At 44.3% G+C, this 5,843-nt stretch overlaps 1 pseudogene; it reads right to left on the bottom strand.

The window, feature by feature from the left end:
- Nucleotides 1–2,214: 2,214 nt before the first annotated feature.
- LOC122150513 overlaps nucleotides 2,215–5,843 on the bottom strand; it is a 5,351-nt pseudogene continuing 1,722 nt past the window's right edge.

Below are 5,843 nucleotides of genomic sequence, written 5' to 3'. Positions count from 1 at the left end.
GTCTTCTTTTGTTGTCTTTTTAGTGACCTCTTGCTTTCTTCATGGATGATGCTCTTGATGTCATCCCACAATTCATCTGGTTTCCTGTCATTGGTATTGAATGCATCAAATCTATTCTTTAGATGGTCTCTAAATTCAGGAGGGATATATTCTAGATCACATTTTGGCTCTCGTGGTCTTGTTTTAATTGTCTTTAACTTCAAGTTGAACTTGCATATGAACAGTTGATTATCTGTTCCACAATCAGCTCCTGGCCTGGCTTTGGCTGAAGATATTGAGCTTTTCCATCGCTTCTTGCCACAGATGTATTCAATCTGATTCCTCTGTGTTCCATCTGTTGAAGTCCACATGTACAGCCTCCGTTTCTGTTGCTGAATAAAGGTGTTTGCAATGAACAATTTGCTGGTCTTACAAAATTCTACCATGCGAGTTCCAGCATTATTTCTGTCACCAAGGCGAAATTTTCCAACTACTAGTGATTCTTCTTTCTTTCCAACTTTTGCATTCCTGTCACCAGTGATAATTAACACATCCTGATTGCAAGTTTGGTCAATTTCAGACTGCAGAAGTTGATAAAAATCTTCAATTTCCTCATCTTTGCTTTGGGGGTTGATGCATAAATTTGAATAATAGTCGTATTAATGAGTCTTCCTTGTAGGCGTATGGATATTATCCTATCACTGACAGCATTGTACTTCAGGACAGATGTTGAAACATCCTTTGTGATGATGAATGCCATGCCATTCCTCTTTAAACTGTCATTCCTGGCATAGTAGATTATATGGTTGTCTGATTTAAAATGGCCAAAACCATTTCAGCTCACTAATGCCTAGGCTATCAATCTTTATGCATTCCATTTCATTTTTTGACAACTTCCAATTTTCCTAGCTTCATACTTCATACATTCCATGTTCCGATTATTAATGGATGTTTGCTGCTGTTTCTGCTCAATTTGAGTGGTGCCACGTCAGCAAATGGAGGTCTCGAAAGCTTTACCTTATCCATATGAGTAAGGCTGATTTTACTCTGATAATGCAGCTCTTGCCCAATCCTACTTTGAGAGCTTTCTATGCCAAGTGACTCAACATCCTTCTCTGTATTGGACAATGTTTCTGGACTATTCATAAAGTTGTGCAGTAATGTATCAGACAGTGTTTCTCTGCTATTTGTTAGGTTTTTCCTGACCATTTCTTTGAGAAGTGGATGGCCTCCTCCTTCTTCCTAGTCTGTCTCAGTCTGCAAGCCAGGCTGATACCTGTGCAACAGATGCACCCTACTGGGTTTGAAATACCAGTGGTACAGCCTCAAGACTCACAGCAACATGTCACCACAGTAGGACAAACCGACAGACAAGTTTGTCTTCCTTAGCAGTTGGAAACCCCTCCAACCACCCGTACCTGGATCCCTGCAGCTAACTCCTCGATCTGTTCCAGTCCCCTTTGCCTGTTCTGTCCTCTCCCTTCTTCCCAGTATGGATTACATCTCAAAATAAAAAAGACAAAAATCCTCACAACTAGACCAATAAGCAGCATCACGATAAATGGGGAAAAGATTGAGTTGTCAAAGAATTCACATTGCTTGGTTCTACAATCGAGGCCAATGGAAGCAGCAGTCAGGACATTAGACAACGTGTAGCACTGGGTAGGTCAGTTGCGAAGGAACTCTTTCAAGTGCTGAGAAGCAAAGATGTCTCCTTGCGGACTAAGGTGCACCTGACACAGGCCATAATATTTCCAATTGCCTTGTATGCATGTGAGAGCTGGACAAAATAAGGAAGACCAGAGAAGAGTTGATGTTTTTGAGTTGTGGTGCTGGCGAAGAATGCTGAAGGTGCCATGAACTGCCAAAAGAACTAACAGATCTGTCCTGGAGGAAGTACAGCCGAGATGCTCCTTGGAAGAGAGAATGGCCAGACTTCGTCTCATGTACTTTGATCATGTTGTCAGAGGGGACGATTCTCTGGAGAAGATGTCATGCTTGGTAAGGAGGAGGGTCAATGAAAGAGAGGAAGGCCTTTGACAAGATGGATTGACAGGGTGGTTGTGACAATGGGCTCAAGTATAGCAAGGATCATGGAGTTTGTGCGGGATCGGGCAGTGTTTCGTTCTGCTGTGCATGGGGTTGCTATGAGTCAGAAGCGACTCGACGGCACCTAACAACAACAGAAGGAAACAAAAATATTTCCGGCACATATCCAGTGAAGAAATATAACAATCATAGTCCTCATTTCTGCAACTGCTCATGTGGTTGTAGCTGATATTTTGAACTACCTTCTTCCATCACTGCTCTGGTTACCTAGTGCTGCTTTGACAGGAATATACCACAAATGAGATAGCTTGAACAAACAGGCATTTTTTTCTCACAGTTTGGAAGGCTAGATTTGTGAGTTCAAAGTGCCAGGCTCTAGGGGCTGGCTAAAAGGCCCTCAGTCTTGGGCTTCAGCTCTGCCTGCCTCCTACTCCCAGCCCACTGGAGCTCGAGTCTTTTCTTCACTCAGACAGCTGCTGGCTGCTGAGGCTGACAAACCCAAGGTCGACAAGTAAAAAGTCACAGTCCTGATGTTACCAAATCATATAGCCATTCATTCAACTCCATTGAAAGTCTCAAGGTCGACAGAGCATGGCAGACTGCTGAACAAAGACATGGCTACATGCAGGGTTCAGGTGTGCCATAAGCTACCTACTGTTCCTAAAGCTGTTTCTTATATCCAGGAACAAGACCACATACCCAAAGGCAGCTACTCAGCTGCTCACAGTAGATTCCACCATGGAGTTGATTACCAGTCTCATCATGGGGAATACTACATTCAGCTGCCCAGCCACTCAACCAGGCCTAGCCAAGTTGACACACAAACTTAAGCACCACAACCATCCATTCCATACTTCCCTTTCCTTCAGCAGGCACCTCAGCTGGTCATGGTTCTTTGCCTGATCAGGTGACCCAAACCTTCATTCCTGAAGGGTTTGGGCCATTTGTTGTCATATCAGAATTGGGTTGCTGTAGTTTCCATTGACTTTAAACACAGGGCATAGAATGGTAATACTAAGAGATGTCCTAAAGAATCTCCTGTGTTCCAGACATATTCTTCTTTACTTCCATTATGTATGTCAATCCAATTTCCCCTTGGTAGTTAGGATCTGTCACACCAGATAGTACAGTAATGCTCTTCTTTGTCTGTTGATCAAGAGGCATGAGGAATCCAACATGGCTGGGTGGCATTCTTAAATTCCAGTTCAATGCAATCAGCATTGTGTCTCCTGGTGGGAGTATTCCTCCCTTTGGGACTAAGATCTCCAGACCCACAGAGCATAGGGTAGCAGGAACAGGAAGTAAAAAATTTTTGAGTGGGTCACTAGGGGTAATAGCAAGTGGTACCATTCCTGTTTCCACCCCTTTGTTCCTGGACCCATGAATCCTGACTATTGGAGAAAAAGCACTGTATATTGGATAATGCTTTAGAGCATATACAGCCTCCTGGAGAACATTGCCCCAATCCTTCAAGGTATTGCCACCTAGCTGGCACCATAATTGTGTTTTCAGTAGGCCATTCCATTGTTCTATCAAGCCAGCTGCTTCAGGATGATGGGGAACATGGTAAGACTAGGGAATTCCATGAGCATAGGCCCATTGCTGCATTTCATTTGCTGTGAATTGAGTCCCTTCATCTGAAGCAGTGTTGTGTGGTTTGCCTTCACAGTGGCTAAAGCATTCTGTAAGTCCATGCATAGTAGTTTTGGCAGAAGTATTGCATACAGGGAAGGCAAATCCATATCCAGAATAAGTATCTGTTCCAGTAAGAACAAAACACTGTCTTTCTATGATGGAAGTGGTCCGATGTAATCATCCTGCCACCAGGTTGCTGGCTGATCCCCCCAAGGAATGGTTCCATATCACAGACTCAGTGTTGGTGTCTGCTGCTGGCAGATTGGGCATTCAGCAGTGGCAGTAGCCAAATTACCCTTGGTAAGTGGAAGTCCGTATTGCTGAGCCCATGCATAACCTCCATCCCTGCCACCATGGCCCCTTTGTTCGTGAGCCCATTGGGCAATGACAGGAGTTGCTGGGGAAAAAGGATGGCTGGTTTTCACTGAACATGTCATCCTATCCACCTGATTGTTAAAATCCTCCTCTGCCAAAGTCACCTTTTGGTGAGCATTCACATGAGACACAAATATCTTTACTTCTTTGGCCCATTCAGAGAGATAGATCCACATACTTCTTCCGCATACAGCCTTGTAACCAATTTTCCAATCATGCTTCTTCCAAGTCCCAGACTATCTGGCTAAGCTATTGGCCACAGCCCATGAATCCACGTGCAATCACACATTTGGCCATTTCTTATTCATGCAAAGTGAATAGCCATATGCACGGCTCAAAGTTCTGCCTGTTAGTAGGATTTCCCTTCACCACCATCCTTCAGAGAAATCCCAGAAAGTAGCTGCAGTGGCACTGCTGTCCACTTTTGAGAGGTACCTGCATATCGTGCAGAACCATCTGTAAACCAGGCACGAGTTTTCTCTTCCTCAGTCAAGTGATCATAAGGAACTCCCAATGAGGCCATAGGTATAGACTGGGAGAGAGAAGGTAATGTGACAGGAATGGAGACCATAAGGCATTTGATCCACTTCCTCATGCAACTTACTTGTGCCGTCAGGTCCTCCTCGAGCCTGATCTGTTATATACCACTTCCATTTAATGATGGAGTGCTGCTGTGCATGTCCAATTTATAACTCCCTGGGTCAGACAACACCCCAGTTCATGATAGGCAGCTTAGGCTTCATGGTGACTTGATGGCACATGGTTAGGCATTTAGTCTCTACTAAATCCCACTAACAAACCAAAAGCTGTTTCTCAAAAGGAGAATAGTTATCTGCAGAGGATGGCAGGGCTTTGCTCCAAAATCCCAAGGATGTGCATTGCAATTCACCAATAGAGACTTGCCAAAGACTCCATACAGCATCTCTGTCTGCTACACACACTTCAAGCACCATTGGATCAGCCAGATCATATGGCCCAAGGGGCAGAGCAGCTTGCACAGCAGCCTGAATCTGTTGCAGAGCCTTCTGTTGTTCTGGACCCCACCCAAAACTAGTAGCTTTCTGAGTCACTTGATAAATAGGCTGCAACAACACACCCAAATGAGGGATATGTTGCTTCCAAAATCCAAAGAGACCCACCAGACGTTGTGCCTCCATTTTAGTTGTGGGGGAAATCAGATACAATAACTTATCCTTCACTTTAGTAGGAATATCTTGACATGCCCCACACCATTGGACCTGTAGAAATTTCACTGAGGTGGAAGGTGCCTGAATTTTCGTCAGGTTAATTTCCCACCCTCTAGCATGCAGATATCTCACCAATAAGTCTAGAGTCATTAATACTTATTCCTTACTAGGTCCAGTCAGCATAACATCATCAATGTAATGGGCCAGTGTGATGTCTTGTGGGAAGGGAAGGTGATCAAGATCCCTACAGACTAAATTATGACATAGTGCTAGGTAGTTGATATAACTCTGAGGATGCACTGTGTAAGTATATTGTTGGCCTTGCCAGCTGAAGACAAACTGCTTCTGATGGTCCTTTGAAATTGGTGTTGAAAAAAAGGCATTGGCCAGATCAATAGCTGCATACCAATTACCAGGAAATATACTAATTTGCTCAAGCAATGAAACCACATCAGGAACAGCAGCTGCAATTGGAGTCACCACCTGATTGTTGTTGTTGTTATTTGCCATCGAGTCAGCCCCGACTCCTAGCGACCCCTCCTTGGGTTTCCGAGGCAGTTATCACTACGGAAGTAGGATTGCCCAACCTTCCTTCCGAGGAGTGGCTGGTGGGTTTGA

This window comes from Orycteropus afer, unplaced genomic scaffold (genome assembly GCF_000298275.1).
Source record: "Orycteropus afer afer isolate SDZICR_OR568_19922 unplaced genomic scaffold, OryAfe1.0 scaffold00156, whole genome shotgun sequence".
In the NCBI taxonomy this organism is placed as follows: domain Eukaryota; kingdom Metazoa; phylum Chordata; class Mammalia; order Tubulidentata; family Orycteropodidae; genus Orycteropus; species Orycteropus afer.
The sequence above is the reverse complement of the archived record's forward strand: the minus strand, read 5'-3'. Positions and strand labels throughout refer to the sequence as shown.